The following is a 22,548-nucleotide window of genomic DNA, read 5'->3' on the forward strand; positions in this document are numbered from 1 at the left end:
TATATTATTATTATTATTATTTTGTCATCATATACAGATTTATGTTTGCGTATTTAAAAATTCGTGTCACATAAGAAATAATGTAATATCAGGAAACGTTTGACATTTGAATACATTGTCAAAAATTTAAGAAGAAATATATCAACCCGAAAAAAGGCAACCCATTGAGAAATAGACTTGGAAATATTGGCGAAAACAGAAGCCAATGAAGCGATTCAAGGGAAAGTCAGGGCGGAGTATGATACCACAGATTTATAGGATCGACCTCAATAAAATTTATGAACCGGCTCCCTTATCTATAGAGAGGGTGTGCAGCTTTATCTACTGGATACCACGCAACCAGCTGGGTCGGTGTATAATCAGCATTGGAGAATGCTGCGGCTGTCTGTCCCCACATAACAGTTCTGCGTCTGACAGCAGTAATGATAAATATTTCAGCAGAGTTCTCTCAAGAGACCCACGAACTGTCCTGTTGAACGCCTGGTTTTGATGACAAGGAGCCCGAGTGATCTGTCACCATCTTCAGCCCTCATGGCCACTCGAAATTATTCTTTGTTGTGAAGGTGAACACGCGTTCAGTCACCTTAATTAAATTCCTGAAGTGAAGAGAAAGATCTCCTAGATCGCATTGTCCGAGAACTAAACAAATTTTAATATAAGAAACTAGAATCTTTTATATGAGGTTCCTTCTTGCAATTTAAGTTAATTGCTAAGCCATCAGAAACACTACATACAGCAAATTGTACTCTGGCGATTCTTGTTTGACATTGATAAACGAATAGTCAATTAACACTCTTATAGAGAGACTAAGTGCAACATGAGACTACTTTTAGTAATCGCGTAAATATATAATATTTTTTCTGTCCGTTACTATCAGAGAAACTCATCAATGAATCAATATCCATAAATGCAATAAAAAAGAACAAATTTATTAATCAATAAATGATGCTGTATTTTATAAATTATATATTAATTATATAATTTACTTTCGATTTACTAATCTAGCACCGGAAATTGCTCACAAAATTAAATTATCAATTTAATTATTATAGCTTAAAAGAAATTTTTTTGTTATTTATTTAATATCCAATTTTCATTTTAATTTTTCGTTTATTTAATATAAAAGGAATTTAAATGTTTTAATATGAAATAAAATTTTAAAAGTAATATTAAAATTTAATTTAATTTTAATTAAATTAGACTTCTCGTGAAATAAAATTTTATATCTCAATATAAAGGGACTTGTAGATATCTCGACACTATAAAGTATGAACACATTTGAACTTAGTGCCCTAGCAAAGGTTAAATTTACTATTATTAGTACTGTACGTAAAAGTGGTGCTATGTAGGCTAATTATACTCAATGAGACTTTATTAAAATTTACAACACATTCATTCATTTAACGCTGCAAGGATGTGAATTAAATAAAATAATTCAAGTAATTTTAACTAAATAAAAATTGTCAGCATTACTTAAACACTCTTTTATTACTCTAACAGCTGCTTAAAAAAGTCAAATAAGGATATAAATTATTAGGCCGTTAGCAGTAAATTGAAAATGACGTTAATTAATTCGATTTTTTAAGGATCATATAACTTTTTATATTAAAAACTTTTATAAATAATTTAAAAATTTTTTTAAAAAATAATCTAATCTTTTGTTATATTTTGAATTAAAATTTTACATATTTTTCTTATTTTTTTAATGCGTTTTTAAATAACCGCAAAACTTTAAGGGGAATTTCTATCGAATTTTATTATTTTTGTAGACAAACAATAATAAATTTTATTTTATTATTTAGTTTCCGATTTTTTTTTCTTATTTTTACTTTTTTATTTTGATATGAATGGTAGATAAAAATAAGTCTGAGCGTACAATTTTCTTTTATAACATATCAAATAAATTGATGTTTTCACATGTTTGGGTTTTAAAAAAAGAAAAGAATTGTACATAGTTATAATAAAGAAAAAAAGAATTATTATTGTGAAATGACCTGGTAATTTGCCAGCCACCACAAAACTTTGAATTTGTTCGAGTAACAAAATTTTCTATAATACAGCTTTATAGACGATTGGGGAATAAAAATGATTGATCATATCAGTATCTAGGTCATGACAGTTCTATTTTATTTCACAGTATAAACGCATAACAAAGTTATTTAAATGAGAATTTGTAACATCATTTTAGAACAAGATAATTTCATCGATTTATCCGATATGCTCTTCCGTTTCGTTAATTGTGCTTAACAAAATTAATCGCAATTACATTAATTGCATTAATATGCACGTTCGAAAGTTAACAACTTATAGAGAAAATTTTGATTATTTATTTAATTAAAGCAATTTAAAGTGATAATTTGGTATAATTCCAATTAGACAAAGTGCGCTCCCATTTTTAATGTGGACAATTATTTATTATGTAAAATCGAAATTGTTTCTTATTAGAGAAACTTCGCACTTAATTAAACTGATAAAATTTTTTCTTTACGAAGTTTTATTGTAATTTTTAGTAATGTATTAAATTATTTAAATAGAAAAGTTGTATAAATTTATAATAAGCATCACTCTTACCACATTAGCAGAAGTTAACATTATCTGCGGTTTAATAATAATTATCATTAAGAGAATTACACATGATGATATCAACGAGTTATACGAAATCAGTTTTAACATTAGGGCATGGTAAATTGAAACGATGCCAAAAATTGTGTATATGTTTTTTTTCTTTTTATTACTTTAAAACATGATACCAGTAAGCATACTTTTGCATTTAAAATTATTTTTATTTTTTGCAAAGAGAATTATCGCTATAAAAGATACTTATTAGAATTCTAGACATTCTTAACTATAAAATTTAAATTTTAGACTAGAATAATTAACTGAAAATATATAAGAAAACTTCGATAATGCAGAATTAATTCTGCCCAAAAGTTTTCTCATAAGAGAACGTTATGATCATAATAAAATATTCTACGGTCGTAATTAATAGAAATCTCTTTCTTAAATATTATTTAAAGAAAAATTATTACAATTTTGATTAAATATTTATAATTTTAACTTTAAAAATGATATAAAAACTGAATTAAATCACATAAAAAAATTCTAATTTCTTTCATTACAGAGATAAAGTTTAAATGCATTTTTATATGTTCAACAGTTTAAAGTTCACTTTGTTTGTGACATAGTTCCATAAATGAAATAAAAATATAATATTTTAGTAGGGGGTACGCAGCTATAAAAACTTAAACACACTCTTGACTTTTATTAAAAAGGAACGAAGAAAAACAAAAGAATGGAAGAAATAAAGAAACTGATATTTCGTGACCCTCTTTCGTATGGGCATAATAAAAAAGTATGAAATATTCCATATTGTTTTTATTGTAGTTTTCTTAAACTCTTCAAAATTTTTCAATTTTTCCATATTTGACATGACAGTCGTATTGATCGATAGGGAGGCAGATGCAAATTATTTAACTTTCAGAACTCCTATAATAGAAGCATTTGTAACAGATTGTTACATCGTTCCATTGAAAAGTTAAAATTATCGGAATAATGCTTTTTTCTCTTTCCCCCCTTTTTTTACAAAAAACCGAGTCGACTTAAGATACTATTATACAAAAAAGTACTGTTAAATATTAAACGAAATATTTAAAATGAAATCATATGTATATATTATTGACAAAATATTCAGTATCAATGCATACAAATAATCATAACTTAATATGATTTTGTTATTAATATATTTTTATAATAAATATAAATTAATTCCAATATAATTTATGGATTTCTAATAAAATTAACATTACTAAACCAATTTTACATAATTTTACTTGGATAAATTGTTTTCTTTATATCTAATTTATGTTAATGTGTAGAAAAAATGATTAATTAATAAATGCAAGAATTATTTAAAATACTATATCAATAGCATATACTAAACAGATTAATAGTAATAGCAAATATTCGTAAATGACTGTTTACTTTTCCCTATTAGTACATCATTACAGATTAATAACCATATTAATATTCAATTAATAATTGATTGCTGTGTATGTTTAATCAATAAATAATTCAATGATGTTATTACCTACATTAATTACGGGATGATGTTTGTTAATACTGTTTAAGTAACTTTGTCATTTAAATCTCTAATTCTATAATACAACAATGTAATATATAGTTTTTCAATTATATTTATTACATTGACTTGATATATATAATAGTTGGATCATTTTCTTCTCTTCTTCGCATTAATTTATTGCAATATTCACTAATTTTTTGAAAAATAGTCTCAAAAATAGCCATTTTATTTTCCTAAATCCTTTAGAAAATATAAAACAGCAATATAAAGTAATTATAAATTGTAAAATATAGAACTTCATATTAAATTTTTTACTCGAATGCTTTGAGAATGACACTATTTTATTTCTACTTTTTAATATTTAAGGCTTCTTTGTAAGTAATAAAAAAGGAATTTAGCGTATATATTTTAGATTTAGTATAACTTTTTATTTCTTATTGTTAAAACAGAATAAAATTCTTTTCATCTTCGTAATAGCTTATAAGTAAAATAAATTATATAACTGAATCAATTGAGAAACTTTTAATGTAATAAAACAAAGATTTATTACGTCTAAGGTGATCAAAAATTTCTACAATATGTAGTGAATTATAACAAAAATTTGTCATAAAAATAAACAATATTATCGATTCCAACTAATCTTGAACAAGATATAAATTTATTTGCCATTATATAACATGTTTTCCATTAGAAGGTGAATAATGCTGCATGAAAATTTAAATAATACGTCTGTTATAAATTATCGTTCAGTTAAAAAAAATTACTCGTCAATCTTGCTTAAAGATTATTTATTAAATGTTAAAGTATCTGACTAAATATTAACAAAATTATAAGAAAGCAAAAATCAAAATATTTTTTTATAATTTTACTAACACCCAGAAGTATAATATGAACATATTTCATCAGAGCTTGATATAAAAAATATCAAACTTTTCTGCAAAAAAATATATACATTTTTGGCTGTTTTTATTATTTTTTTGTAAAATTTATAAATCTCATTTTTGAAAAAAATATATACATTTTTTTAAATTTTAAACAAAACGTACATGTCAATACTTTATTTAAAAATTAATTTTGCATATTTTAAAAATCATATGGCTTAATTTTTTTATAATTCAAATTTTATAGTGTCTATAATTTAAAAATCAACAAAGAGAATGTTCTATAAAAATATTCATATGATATAGAAAGACGTCTGTTATAAATAAGCTTTCAATTCAAAAATCATAAAGTAACTTTATATTTTCTAAAATAAATTTAAGCTATTCTATTTTCTTTTTTATTTTTCTTATAATAGAAAATTTGATTTTTTTATTTGTCAAAGTTCAAATGCAATCGATTTAAATGCAATAAAATTTTTATCAACATTATTAAATGCATAGACCCTTCAAGAAATAAGAAAAATAGAAATAAAATATTTATCTTCACTCTCATGCATTTAATTTCTGAATTGTGTTTTCCAGAAAAATAACATAATTAAATTTCTTATTTTATTTTCGTGTAAAATATGCTTAAAACAATGAAATATTTTTCTTTTAAACAAATAATTTAAAAAGCATTCTTAAAATATTTACTGTTTATAGTTATTTCAAATGAGAATGAATAAAGTTTTGATATTCTAACTTCTTCCGAAATACAAAAGAATTAAGAAAATATAATATTAAAATAATTTAAATTGCTTTTAATTATTCTAATTTGTTTTATTTCTGTAAAAATTTTTAAAATTTTTCATTAAAATAGGCTATTTTAAACGAGCTTACCCTATAAAATTTTTGAGAATTCAGCATTTCAATCCGGAAATTATGCGTGTTTAGTTAGAATAACACGGAAACTAAGTTATAAAATAGGAAATTTGATGACAAAATGATAATATTTACGATTATTAATATCTTTAAAATATTAAACAATAACGAATATGAAAATAATTCATTGTTCTACGTTAAAATGCATTCGCTTAAGTAACTGTCTTTGATCGTGTTTGATCAAACTGCGTCAATTTTGAGTTTTATCAACACGATATTGTGTCAATAATTATTACTCCTTTGATAATAATTATTTGGGAAAGTTAAATATGGTATGGAATTGTATAGGGAGCTGGATGATAAACAGAAAACGTGACTCATTTAACTGAAAATCGTTGAATCAGTAAAGAAATTAAAAAGTTATGTCCCAAGAAATAGATAATTACAAAATGATTAACTTAGATGGATTCTTTGAAACATTACTCCTTTGAAAGAATTCCCTATTCGCTATAATTAACACTCCTCTTATAACAAAGTTTAATTATATTACACTTTTCAAATTAAAGAGCAAATATCGCATTGAAAATGCAGATATGTATGAAATGAAGCTACTAAAAGTTAACCTTATCTTGTGTACATTATATTGAAGTTAGTTATTCTGTACAAACTTCTTGTATACAAATTGAAATAATTTAAATCTTGTTGCATCAATATTAATAATTGTGTATAGAAAATAAATCGTTAATTATTTACATAAATTTCGATGAATTATAATTAAAACTTTATGACGATGTGGCTTATATTTATACAAAATACAGTTTAAAAATTCAAATTTATTTTAAATTTCAAGGGATTTTAAACAGAATTCGATTAACATTTATCATTTTTTTAGTGGGAAAAAAATATAAAAATTAAGTTATAAAATTTTGAATTTAACTTTTTTGTGCATTGAGATTTCACTTAGATGAATTTAAATATTTATAAAAATTTTAATAAAAAACATTTCCTTAAGAAAAACTTCATATTAATATTTATCAAATAATATTTAGTATAATAAAACAAATATTATTATTAGAAAATATATTAATTTGTTATTCTATAATTATAATTTTCATGTTTTTGAAATACTGTGTATTTAATTTTTATTATAATTGAATACTCATATATCAAATGTTTTTATGTGTTCTATTTAGAAAATATTAAGCTTTTTTATTAAATTAAAAATTAAATTTACTAAATTTTTAAAGAAAATCTAAAAAAACATTTAAAAATTTATATTAGAAAATTAAGTTTTATTAAAGTAATTAATATAAAATTTTAAAAATGAATTATTTTATGGAAAAAATATATTGTCAACACAATATTTTGTTAAAAAATAACATAACTTGACATAAATCCAATAATTGGATTAATTTTATTTTTTTTTGTAAAAAGTAAAGTGTGATTTCGTTGTATCAAACAATTATTAACTCTTTTTTTAAATTTTTTTGGTGACTTCGTTCNAAGAAGGGCTATTCTAACTTATATTCGTTAAGTACGAGCAAGAATTGGGTGTGATATTAAATTATTTAATTTAATAGCGAATATCAAATTATACGATACTCAATAAAAGCTACTTTGATAAGACGCGATACATGAAATAGTTACATCCATTTTTAAAACAATATTTTATCTATTTAATTTTTATAGACACTTATTTCAAATTCTGTCAACAGTTTAACAATAAATTCATTGCTTTACTTAAAATTCCATTCTGGATTTTGTTCTACAGGCGCATAATATAATGTAAGCAGGAAAAAAATATTAAAAAAAAACCATATTTTCTTTATACTAAATTTATTATTAGTTAATTAGACATTGTCAGGAAATTTAAATTATCTACAACGTTATAAATTTACTGTTACAATCTTAATGAAAACTCAGATTATTTATCACGCCTGGCTAAGTTTCCATCTTTTACGATTTATTTAAATTGCAATTTCTATTCCTCTTAATATGATGGAATAATATAATTAAATTTTATCAAAGCGAGAAAAATTAATAATTAAAATTATTAAAATCTAGCATTTATATGACTATAAATAATATAATTTTGTTATTATCGAATAAAATTTTACTAGTGAAAATATCATTTATTATGTGATAAGTTTCGTAGTAAACATAAAATTGTTATACATTAACGGTTTTAATGGTTAATCGTTCGACGGAAAGTTAAATTAAATAATCTGAAATCGTTATAAAAATAGTTTTATACCATTATACAGACAAAAGTGGACACAAAAGCGTTTTCCAAAATTCTGATCATCAAATTGTTTGGAAAGGCAGTCTATTCTACCTATCTACTGCTTGCCTTCTCCTGGCAGTCAGCTGTAATGACTTCTAATTAACAAGAGTGTGGAGCAGTGTATTAAAGTGATGTAAAGCAGACCTCATCAGTAGGAGTTCATTCGATAATCTTCTCCAAGACAAGGAAATTATCATCTTCATAGCAGTTTCACATGCTTAGCGTTATTTTCTTTTTGGGAAGTTTTAAAACAAACTAAAATATCCATTTACTTAAAAGTATGCTTAAATCATGCTTCTGATTTTAGTACAGGGCTTTAACTTTCAGCAAAAATAATTAAATATTCTTAAGAAATAATATTGTTATATAAAAACAATTATTATAAAAAAATACAACTCAAAATACTTTTATTTTTATACAATAAATTATATACATATTAGTAAGTATATCAAAGTTATTTCTATATTTAGATTATTCTTGAAAATCATACTTCAAATGTAGATGAATTAAAATTACAATTATGTTCAATAAATTAAATTCATTTAACTAACAAAGAGACGATTTTCAAAAGATAATTCTTAATGTAAAATAAATGCAGCTAAATGATTCGTAAACTTTGATTGTTCTGAATTGATTTCATTCATCGTCAATCTTATTTTTCCTTCTTTTCCTTTTCCTTCCGTATTAAGTAACGATTTTATTGAAATTTTTGTCGACAACGTTAAAGATTTAATTTTGATTAAATTATAAAAATTAGTTAATTAATTCTTATTGTTAGCTATAATAATTTAAACAAATTTTACGTCATAAATAATGTAAATTAAATTAATTTTTTTTCTTGAAGAAGAAAGTATTTTCACTCTTATTCATATAACATGTCGGTTATTGCTTTTATGTAGGCTTCGATTACACGAAAAACACTCAACAAGAACATTTTTGTTCCTAAGGGGCCTTGTACTAAGTGCCCAAGCAAACTACTCATCCCAGCAACAGGTGCAATCTTGCTGAGATTATTCTTTACATCACTATACACTCTTCTCACTCAGCACAATTGAATGCATGTGAAAATAATATAGGCATTTTAATTAATAATTGTTCTTGAAGTTTTATTTTAACATTTTAAACAAGTTATTTTTAAATTATACAGGATATAGGATGACTTTATTCAATAAACTTTGTACATAACATATACTGATTATCACCATTAGATGGATATCATTCCTAGTTAATGACATCAATATGGCAGTATAGTAGCTATTTCATTAGCAATTGTATATTACAATAGCTTAATATAGAATATGTGCCTCTTAGCATTTAATAACTGTTTACTCTATTAAACTATGAAAACAAACACCTTCTGCAGATTATGTAGTTACTATTAGTAAAATTGGATTATAGACATTAGCTGGGAATTTCAACATGTAAGTGAGAATCTATTAATAACATACATATTGTTTTAACAGTTTGGTTTTTTAATTTGCAATAGTAATCTCTTGATATAACGAAATTACCTGGAAAAAATTATAATTGTTTTTAGTTAATTGTAAATCCATAAAAGAAGCACTATTTTTAACTAAATGTAGCCAATAAAAAGTATTACTTGAGAATTTATTGTAAAATTCATTCTAGAATTTTTCTAATTATTTCCTATGCCAATTAAAATACTATCATTGGAAAAATTATGTAATTAAATTATGGTATGCTAATTATTTTGTAATAATAAATTTTACGCTTGGATAAACGATAAAATAAAGAACAGAAAGCGAAGATAACAAGCGAGTTAAGAGGGAGAAAATAGATTGAACATACCTTAACACTCAGTGGATACAAGAAATTTAATTGAAAGAAAATTCAAAGAAGGAATCTTTTGTTATTGTTTTTATCACGGCAAGAAGGGCTATTCTAACTTATATTCGTTAAGTACGAGCAAGAATTGGGTGTGATATTAAATTATTTAATTTAATAGCGAATATCAAATTATACGATACTCAATAAAAGCTACTTTGATAAGACGCGATACATGAAATAGTTACATCCATTTTTAAAACAATATTTTATCTATTTAATTTTTATAGACACTTATTTCAAATTCTGTCAACAGTTTAACAATAAATTCATTGCTTTACTTAAAATTCCATTCTGGATTTTGTTCTACAGGCGCATAATATAATGTAAGCAGGAAAAAAATATTAAAAAAAAACCATATTTTCTTTATACTAAATTTATTATTAGTTAATTAGACATTGTCAGGAAATTTAAATTATCTACAACGTTATAAATTTACTGTTACAATCTTAATGAAAACTCAGATTATTTATCACGCCTGGCTAAGTTTCCATCTTTTACGATTTATTTAAATTGCAATTTCTATTCCTCTTAATATGATGGAATAATATAATTAAATTTTATCAAAGCGAGAAAAATTAATAATTAAAATTATTAAAATCTAGCATTTATATGACTATAAATAATATAATTTTGTTATTATCGAATAAAATTTTACTAGTGAAAATATCATTTATTATGTGATAAGTTTCGTAGTAAACATAAAATTGTTATACATTAACGGTTTTAATGGTTAATCGTTCGACGGAAAGTTAAATTAAATAATCTGAAATCGTTATAAAAATAGTTTTATACCATTATACAGACAAAAGTGGACACAAAAGCGTTTTCCAAAATTCTGATCATCAAATTGTTTGGAAAGGCAGTCTATTCTACCTATCTACTGCTTGCCTTCTCCTGGCAGTCAGCTGTAATGACTTCTAATTAACAAGAGTGTGGAGCAGTGTATTAAAGTGATGTAAAGCAGACCTCATCAGTAGGAGTTCATTCGATAATCTTCTCCAAGACAAGGAAATTATCATCTTCATAGCAGTTTCACATGCTTAGCGTTATTTTCTTTTTGGGAAGTTTTAAAACAAACTAAAATATCCATTTACTTAAAAGTATGCTTAAATCATGCTTCTGATTTTAGTACAGGGCTTTAACTTTCAGCAAAAATAATTAAATATTCTTAAGAAATAATATTGTTATATAAAAACAATTATTATAAAAAAATACAACTCAAAATACTTTTATTTTTATACAATAAATTATATACATATATAATATAATTAACTTCATTATAATAATTTTCGAATTATAATAAAGTTAAATATTAATAAAGCATTATAATAAACTTTTTAATAAATTCTGTAACTTGTTACAGAGTGTATTGACTATAAATACATAAAAGCGAAGTTCTAGCATAAGAATTGTGCATTTATCTTTCACTGATTCATATGAAATTTCACTTGAAATGTTAAATAAAATAGCACCCGTAAGATGACATTTTCTTTGCTAGAGTGAGCAAGGGAAAGAAATTAGTGTCAGCATCAACGCTTCTACAAATGTCATGTTGTCACTACCCTTTCATTTATAGCACTACCAATGCTAAAGAAATTTTTCTTCCACCAAAACTTTCTTCAAATAAGACCCAATCGTTTTATGATTTATAGCATCTTCTAGACAGCCGTGGATGCTTTTCGCCAAATCTGTCACTCGACAATACACGGCTAACTTTTCTTTCTTTTACCGGATTTTTTTTCTAGCAAAAATTAACACAAAAGTGATAAGTCTATACCGTATTCCCACTTACAAAGAACAGCTTTAGATATTACTATCATAAAATTATTTATGCTATTACGACGTGTTAGCAGAAAATCCCGTTTTCTTATCAGCTTCGAAACTGCCACGAGTAAATAAAGGAGTTTCGCCAGAGATGGAATTCAATACAAGAGGATTTTCGTTCGTTTTAGTTTGTGGTCTTATCAACCAAAACTGGATGCTTTCGGATAGGAGATAACAGGTGGTATGTTGAAAGTGATACGCAAGAAGATTTTGCTATCTTCTACAAAGTTCTGAAATTGAATATGATGCTGAAGTGAAATTGCACGCTCTTATGTTGAATTTATCGATTTTTGTATTTATAGAAGTTGGTGGAATTTTAATCTTCTTAACGTCATAAATCTTCTGTTAATATTAAAGGAATGGGTAAATGAGAGCGGGTATTCATTTCATTATAACATTTATTCAGTCGCATTAAATACTATAAATTCATACAAGAGTATTTTCATTTTTATGTATTTATCGCTAAAATAATATTGTAATCTTGTTTATATTCAAAATTTAATGAGTTTCTTTAATGTACACTCATTTGTTGAGCGAAAACTAATTATGTTCCTTTTATAAAAGATAAAATTTACGGTTTAAAAAATGGAGGAAATGATGTATTTCCTTTTAAAAATCGAATTAAATTAGAATATCACATATCAATTACTGAAGTTGTTTCTGCAAGATTTGTCCGAAAGTATCTATCAATTCATCGATGTCAATGAATATTCTTCTGGTAGACTTGAAACAGTCTCGTCCGCTTCACTAAACGCTATAATGATGACTTTTCTCACGCACAATCACTCTCTCCAATGGACATTGTGTTAAATCACTATCATTAAAGACTTACCTTAGGCGTTAGGCTGACCATCTATTTAAGATAAGGGCATTACATCTCCGCATGAAGAAATGGTAAGTAGTGGTAATGCCTCTAGGAGTTCGATTATAAGTAGCCATAATAATAATAATAATAATCTTATTTATGGCTTATTTTGTAAAGTTCTTTCCTTTTTAACATATTCTAAACTCCAAAAGGAGTCAAATTATCATTATTAAACATTTAAAATTTCACCACCTTGACAACATTTTTATGTACTTTGAAGCCTCTCTTTCTTTATCAATAATCTGTGTTCAAGGAAACAATATTTATCGAAAATTTTATTCTAAACCAACGATCTTCAATGAAATAAGGCACACAAGGCATCAATCTAGCACGATATTTTCTGGATTTGATTAATGCGAACGTTGTTTATCTATATTTGAAAACTTTTAAAGCAAACAGAATTTTATTTTTGTATCAACATGTATTTCGTATGATGAGTTATACGTTAATAGAATTTTATTTAATAAAATCATTAAAAATATTTTTTTAAATTGAAAATTGAATTCAAATTCATTCGTTTTATTAACGTAATTCGAATATGTCTAATTAAATGACAAAAACTCGATTAATTTTAATAACTAGTAGTTAATAACTTCAACAAAAAATTCGAATTCATTAAAAAAAACTATGCATCTTGATGATAATTTTTATAATGTTTAAAGAAAATTATCATTAAAACTTTCTGTATTTACTATAACTGTATTGATAAATTTTATAAAAATTAATAAAGGTAAATTTTATAACTGTAAACAAGTTAACTTTTCACAGAAGGTGGTAAAAGTTAACAACATATACTCGACTTACTTCAATTAAAAAAATTGCTAATCAATAAAAGAAGGATCCAAAATATAGAAAGTTAAATCAATCGTAGAAGATTGTATTCTTTTATTTTTTAAAGATCAAACAACTATTAAGACATCCATTCCATGGTTTTTCTTAGTTTTTCTTTTTTTCTGTCTGCAGAATTTCTTTTAGTTGATCCAAAAACAATGTTACAACAATCAGCTAACAAAGATTTGTTTTTCTTTTACAACAAGACATCACTAAAAGTGATATACATTAGTTAGAATAATTGTAATTTAGATATAATGATAAATTCTTCATCATTCTTGATTATTATATTCATCAAAATATAAATACATGAAATTATATTTTATATTTTAAGTATGAAGGATGAATTTATATTCATGCAGTAAGATTTACTAAACTAATATCTGACAAACCAAATAGTTGCAGTTACTAAGAAAAAACGTTTTGCATAGATAAATGAAAAAAATATGATATTCAAAAACTTCAGATGGTATTTTAATGAAGATAAATTCCAATTAAACTGCTTATTGTTCTCTTATTAATAATGGAGTGGATAAGGTCAGGAATGTAAAATTTCATCTGACATTAACCTTAACATGACACGAATGTAATGACCTGTACTCCGTCAGAATTCATTTAACCGCACACATTCCCGCATCGAAGGTTTACCTGACATTATTGCATCCAGCACAAACAGCTGTGACGTCATCTGCACCCGTTTACAATTAATTATTGGATGCATAATTGGTGTGCAAAGAAGAAAAGTCTTCATAAAGCTTCTATTTAGTTGGGCGCTATCAGCGAATGATGATTAATGTAAGGAGATGACGAATGAACTTGGTTTGGCAGAATACTGGTCGATAACGAGATTTCTTTCTCCTCGGAGCTCTCTCCATCACTTTCTTGTCGATAGAAATGGTCAGAAAGACTTTGCAAACGCCATTCCTCACTCCTTTCCTCTCCAATTCCTAATACGTTTTATTGTCTTGTTTTCGGTGGTGTAATGTCATTCGGACATTAATATATTTTCATATCGCCTACAGATAAGTTATATATATGAAATTATTAGTAACTTCTAACCTTTCTCATGATAAATATTATTTAATAATAATTTGAATGAATTGATTTTATATTTTATTATTTTCACTCCAAGAAAATCTAAATATTAATCAAGATATTTTCAAATTTATTCAAACGAAAAATTAATTTATTTTTTAAATTTACAAGAATTGTAATTTCAATACTTGAATGTAATTCGCATTATCAAAAAACAATAAATTTACTAGGAATTTTAATTACAAACCCATATTGCAGATAGGAAATCCAAACAAACCGAGTTCAATTTATTTCCCGCATGAAGGTACTTCAACTTAGAAAAACACCGAACCGAACGAAATTTATAATACTTTTCTACTTCTTTTTACATTAAATCTTTTTCTTTATTAGACATTTAGCCTGTTTCTATCACATCTTTATATAGAATGACGTTTAATACATGCAATAATTTTAATTTATTTCCGAAAATAAATGAACTTAAAAGAAATATACCTTTATTTTACAGATTTAATAATACAAAATTTAAGATTTTATTAAAACAATTTTAAATTACATCTATACCAAATTTCGTGATTCTGACGTTAGTTAATTAAAATTTTTAGAATAAAGTAGTATTAGTTCNACAATAAATTTAACACAATTCTCAACAACATTAAAAGGAATTTTTAATTTAGATTATAATCTATTTAACGTTTTTAAAATGAAATAACGATGATGTATACGAAGTAATAAAAAGTATAAACGATAGATAAGAAGCGACAGCCTTTTCATTGATGTGAACGATTTGTTTCTCAATTTTACTATACAGTGAAAGATAAGGTACAGATACGTGACGTCAATAAAAGAGATGCCAAACAATGGGTGGAATTTATCAGCAGAATGTCACATCCCAGTTCACTAACGACGATTCGTCCCAAGCCGTTTGAGAAAATTAGTGAAAGCTCCTCGTTATAACATTATCGTATTTTTAATTATATAGCTATCAAATTTTATAACTTTTCATTCAATTTAATCACCGCATCTTCGTACGTTATCTCTTATGAGGCTCCATAATGAAGTCAATTTATGTTCGTTAATATAAAATTATATACTACTTAAATATAAATTAATTTTCAAAAATTTGTTATTCCCATTCTGTCACTTTTCTTTACAAATTCCAATTATAATTACAATATTTAATCTTTTCGTGTTACGTTTTCCGATCGATTCAGAGGAAATTACAGGTTAAACAAATTATTTTAATTTATTATTATTATTTTTTACTTATTTTTTTATTAAAAGTTCTGAAGTACCAAGAAAAATTGAAAACAAAAATAATAAATTATAAATTCAAAAACTGAATAAACAAATCGAGTGAAACAGAAAGAATTGATATAAAAATAAATAAAAGTTAAATATTAGAGAATATAAGTTACATATTTATGAATGCATAATGCATATTTAACGAAACTTGACGGATCATAATTTAATTTAAATTTTCAATGAGTTGTTTTAATAATATAACAAACCATAAACCGGAATAATAAACACAAAGTAGTACATTTCTCTTATTATTGGTTTGTGAAAGAGAAATTATAGAACCGTAATTGTATTTCTACACAAATAAAATTGGCCCTACTGGATATATATTTCCTCGTAGCTGTAACACTTTACAGTAAGGCCAATATTCATTCTAGATCAAGTTACACCAATAAATTATCCGTGAAGACTGGCATTAAACAGAACCATTTTTACAACCAAATTCCTTTTAATATCTCTATTAACTTTAATGTTTTCAAACAAATGATGCACTATTTATACTTATTTTAAAAATAAAGTTTAAATTTAAAAAAATAAATATACGTAGATTTTTAAAATTAACAGTAGACATTCAAATTTCGGTAATTAATATATTTAAATGACTTCCCTTACAACAAATTAACTCCTATTCTGGACAATTTAAGATTGTTATCTTTCTTAGTTAGAATGTCTGTTGCAATGAATTCAAATGATTATTTAGAATCAATGTTGTTAGGATTTGATAACATGGCTACTAAATAAATATAGTTTAATGGAATTTTAAAAGGTTTAAAATACTTAGTGTTTTTAGTTTAATAAATGAAAACGTTTACTGTAATTCTGTATTACATTACTTACATAATTATTTTTATGTTATCTGAATTAAAATATTAATAATATCACGAAAAGATTCAGAAATACTACAAAATTTTAAGCCAGGATATAGCTTTCTTTCGTGTATTTGTACACGAAAGAAAAAAGCTATAGCAGTCATATGTATGGAATTCTCTGTATTATTATTTCGTTATGGATAATTTCAAATGGATCAAACAAATGTGCTCCCAGCATTCTTATTTACTTAAAACTTCTCTTTTAAGGCATCACCATAAACGTAGATACGACATAACTTTAAATAAAGACTAAATAGTTATACTCGTATAATATTTTATCCGAGTTCTTACTAAATGTAAAAAATAACGATTTTTTCCTCGTTCGTAAAAGAAAAAAAGCATATATGAATAATTTACTAGTAAATTCGTAACTTCAAAATCATTAACAAAAGTTCTTTTATCTGTAGTACATAAAATTAGATCAATATTTTATGTAAATTACTATTTAAAATGCATATATATATTCAATTTTATCTTTATATTTTAAGTTAAATAAAATAATAATAATATTAAATAAACAAACTTATTATATAAAATATTAAGTTAAGATATATCTGAATATATTTATTCCCAAAATTAAAATATTGCTTATTGAAAAATGTAATATAAATATAATTAACTCTTATCTTGTGTCAGAGACTAACTTTAAGATTTATTCTGTTGTCAAATTCAGAAATTTTCTATTATTTTTCATCCTGTTTATGTTAATTTCCATTATCATTATTTATATAATCCTGGTGCTTCTGTTTTAATTTTTTAAATTTAACAACGATCTGTTTATTATTTGCTTTATGTTGCAAATCTAATATAATTATTAAGAAAATAAAAATAATATAGTAGTTTAATTAAATTAATTATTAATATATATCTAATGGTTGTTTACAAAAAAAAAGATAAAAATATATTTTCTATAAAATTTATATTTCTATTCTCTCTTTATATATTGATATTTTTTATATCAAAGTCTTCTCTTCGCAAGTTCAAAAATAGGACAGCATTCAATAAATTGTAAATTTTTTGAGTTGAAAAATTTTAAATTTCAGTTTTAAGTTTAATAGCAAAAACGTTTGAATAAAATGTGGTTTTATATTTATATATCCTTACTTGTATATGAATTACATATCCGATTATTCTATAATATATTCTTCTAATTTCATTATTTCTGTCTTATCATCTATTTAATTCTGGTTTTATAAATTTCCAGTCTATTAAAAATTGATTTAATTGCAATAAATTCATATCTTAAATTGCTTTTATGTTTTGTTTTTGAGTATATTTATAGTGTACATTTATTTAGAAATTGTAAATCTTCATTATTAAAATTTATAAAAGTTTTTTAAGACAAGAAGTTTACGTGAATTTATCAAATATTTTATAAAGGATGGAACCTTTAAACCTTCCAAAAGGATTAAACCTTCCAAAGTTTATAAAATTTCATCATTTTATAAAATGATGAAATTTTATAAACGTTGGAAGGTTTAAAGAACAGAAAAATAAAAACTTTTCTCTAATAACGTTTTTCTATTTAACGCATCGCTGCGATGCTACAGGCGACAATGTTTGAGAAATAATACGAAGCTTTCAAACGTTTTACTATATTGTACAAAAGATAGTTTACAATAAATATTGAAATAATTACTCTCTTACTTCTACACTTACTTCTGTTCAACGTTGATTATTGGACATACTATAATGAAAACTAATGGGTTATACTTAATCGTATCTGCGGTTGCTCTAATGTGGAGAACTAAACCTCTGTTTTGACAAGATTCTCAAAGCATAGACTTCACATATTCCCAAAGGAAAACATCTAATGGCGATTGGTCTGGCGATAGGGGAAACCACGCGATAGGACCACCTCGCCAAATCCAGCGCCGATGTTTGTGGTAAATAATCCTTCATATTGTCCCAAGGTGGTCGGAGCATCATGTTATCACGTTGCAACTTCTTGTTGCAAGTAGTACATCCTCCAAAACTTTTGACATAGTTTTCTCCAAGAAAACACGATACGCATCCATCCTGGGTTGTAAATTCTAAAACCCAATGAAAAAGTTATCGATGATCCCTACTCAGATATTCGCTTCAAATCAGAGTGATAAGATCAGATAAACAACGCTTGGGAATTTACATCCATTCAGACATGACAGTTGAGAAAATTAAATAGCTCTTCTGGCGTGAAGAGCTGTTGTTTTGTTCGCGCGAGAAGAGCTATTTAATTGAAGGAAAAGCAGCCTGCAATTAAGCCTATTTTAAATACAGCTACGCAAACTGTGTCGTGTCGGGATAAGTTTTGCACACGTTGTCTGCTAAATGAATGCAGCCAATGCTCATACAATATATTCCACAGCATATTCCGGTATACATACGGCAATTTAATCTATTGATGTTTAGGGCGATAAAAGTGTTTGCTTTGTAAAAATGAACATTTTAGAGTTTGATATCTATTTAGCAGCATCCTAATAGGAAAGCTGCAGAAAATTCCGCTTGAAAGGAGCTGTCTAACAGGAGGAACATTCTCCTGTCGGGATAGCGTGTTATTATTACAAATACAAATGAAATGTGGTTAAGAACGTTGGTTATTAAGGAACATTTATTAAAGCCAAGTTTGTTTCTATAGCTCTAATAGGAAAATACACTTTTGTTGTCTTAAATAGATCTAATTTTCGTATTTCTGGTGATGTAATTTATCCCCATGGCATGGAAAATTGTACGGCTGCTTATAGAAGAATTGAACTCACTTACTCAGCTGAGCTGCCTCAAATTGCAGAGTCCTTCTTGAGCGGAATCGTCCCTGTCCATCAGATTTAAATGAGCAACCTGTTTCTTGCAGATATCGTTGAGAAGATAGAATGGAGGTCAGAAATAGGTGTTCGCACAATCTTCGAGCTTATCTTTCGTTGCTGTTTACTGCTCCGTATGCTAAATCTCTTCCGAGGTATACTTCTGCATGCCGCTGTTTCTATCTTGATCAGAAACTTTGGTCAACTTTATCTAAGACGTGACGCGATGGAAATCTACATATTTTTTTATCATTATTTCAGGTACATTTAAATGCTGATAGCGCCGCAATAGCACATTAAAGAGAGAAATGTTATTATCAAAAATATTTCTTTTTGTCTTTTATACCCTCATAAACTTTGTTGGTCTAATTTTTTACACCATGTTTGGAAAAAAAGCTTACCTATTACTAAGTAGCCTACTATACATATAATGTTTATATGTTATTTATACTAAATTATTTAAAAATTAGCAGTTTAATAGAATATAAAAGTTAGGAAGTTCTTTTGAAGATATATATAAATAACTTTAAAATCAATAACTTAAAATTCAAATAATAATTCTTGTCTTAAAACTTATGACATGATGCAATTTTTCCAAGAGATAAGCATTTAAGAAATCGATAAAAAACAGAATAAATAAATAAAATAAGTAATCCCTTTTGTCTGTAGCTAATGTTTATAATATCTAGCAGACTTTTACAACAATTACATTAAACTTAAAACGTTCGATACTTCTACAGTAGTAATCATAGTTATAATTATCTTATGAATGATTTATTGAGACATAAAACCTCAACTAAGCTCTCAATGTCCTACAATACGTAGTAATGTTAACAATCCAAAACAGATTTCGGAAAGTTTTAAAATTCCACGGAATAATGAATTATGTTATCAATAAAACTCCCTTCAGCATAAAGTAAATTATACAATCAAAATTTTATAATTATTTTTTCGAAACTTTACAATTTTAGAAATTAATGATTTAATGTAATTTTTTTTCGCAAAAACCTAGTAAATGTAATATAAATAAAAAGAACCTGTGTATTAGCTACATCTCAGTGAATGTGAATTTCAACAGATTGTTATACACAATACGAAATGAATTATAAAGTAAAATATTTCAGTATTTTTAAAAGAATTATATATATATAAGGATTGTGTGTGTATATATATATACAATCCTTACATATGTATATATTTATATAATGGTTTACTATCATCAAGTAGAAATTCTTTCATCTGATATCTTAAATTTCTATCATATTTTTATAACGATTACTTTTAAGTGCGGTTTTCTGTCTTTCTTTAAAAAAGCTTTTATGGTTACTTTAAAAAATGTCCTTGTTTTATATTTTTGGAATTTATTTACTGACTATTTTATATTTTTTATACTATTATACTTTTCTCTTAATACTTTTCTGCTTCTAAAAACAAAGGAAAAAATTCTTTAGTTAATTATTTTAATTTAAAACTAATTTAATAATATTTAAACTAATTGTCTGGCATTTAATATTTAATTTTACACATATAAAAGATATTTATATAAAATAATCTTGTATTATCTTTCAATTATAATAGCCTGTAACTAGCAATATTAACATATAAAGAAATGAGCTTTTCATTTAATAAATATTTACTTAATTTTGTTATCAAATATTTACAGTCAAATGTAGATATTAAAATAAATCTTTTCATTAAAATAATGTAAAAGTTTTATGATAAATTTGGCAAAATTTGCAGCCGTACAATAATTAATGGGTAGTGAAATTTATTATCAAAATTTTATTTTGATATAACTGATAATTTATATGAGTTCAATGTAACTTATTTTCCTATAACGTAAAGTTTTTAAAGAAACTTATTTTTAATTGAGAAATTGAGAAAAAATGGTATTACCTTAAAATGTAATTAAGATATTACAATTAACGTTGAAAAATTCTTATTGTTGTGATATTTAGAACTACTAAGATGAAGTTACAAATGAGAAAAAATTAATATACATTACTAGATAAATTATATATTTATAAATTATAGTATACTACTTTAAACGAATTACCAGTTAGTTGATAAACTTTAATAACTTAATCTCAGATTATTAAAGATGTTATATTAAATTATACTCTGGTAATGCCATCATTAAATATTTTCGAATCATATCCAATTGACAGTATTAATTTGAATATTTAAGTTAATTCGAATGACAGAATTCAAATGTATTAAAGGACATTAACGTGTTTAAAACGTACGCAATATGTTAAAATTAATAAAATAATATTTTAATAAATTCAAATTAAAATATATATTGAATTATTGTAGTTTGTAATATGCAATATGGCATAAAATTCGCGTTCAGACATGCAAATAAGTCAACTGCAAATATATGTGTCTAGTCTGCTTTCAACCCCTTCATTTACGTTTTATTTGCGTGGAAATTGGTTTTCAGATAACTGTTTGTTCGAAATGTCGCAGACGGAACCTAAATATTGGAATGTGGTAGAGTGCAATTGGAAAGATGAAAGTAGGATAATCCCAAACCGAGGTAGCCAGATGGGCAGGTGTGGCAAGAAACATCGTTCACTGCCTCTGGAGACAATTCCCGAAGGTAGAGGATATTGCCAAAAGACAAGTCACGAGTAGATTCGGAACAAAATAACACGGCATATATGGCTCTAGTGTTTCTTGTCCTTTTGCTAAGTTACTGCATTTGGCCATATTCACAAGAAGAGCAGTATTAAGATATATAGTATCGGGAGAATTTTGTATAAACAGTCTCTGTATGCAAAAATATCCGATAGTTTATTTTCCAGTAACACTATAAGGAAAGATATGATCATATCGTCAGAAAAAAAAAGTCTCTAGAGATAATATCGACATGAAAAATGTTTTTGCGTGAAAAAATTCGGCGTTCAGTTTAAAATAACTGAAATTCATTTTGAATGAGACAAATATTATAATTATCAACACATCAAATCATATTTCAATACATTAGTAGAAAGGCAATTCAGAAAAAGTTCAACTAAAAATTACATAGATTTTTAAGATATTTTTAGAGGAACAACTTAATTATTTAAACTAAACTATTGAAATTGT

The sequence above is a fragment of the Centruroides sculpturatus genome, unplaced genomic scaffold (genome assembly GCF_000671375.1).
Source record: "Centruroides sculpturatus isolate CEXI.00-Female unplaced genomic scaffold, Cexi_2.0 scaffold3, whole genome shotgun sequence".
In the NCBI taxonomy this organism is placed as follows: Eukaryota; Metazoa; Arthropoda; class Arachnida; order Scorpiones; family Buthidae; genus Centruroides; species Centruroides sculpturatus.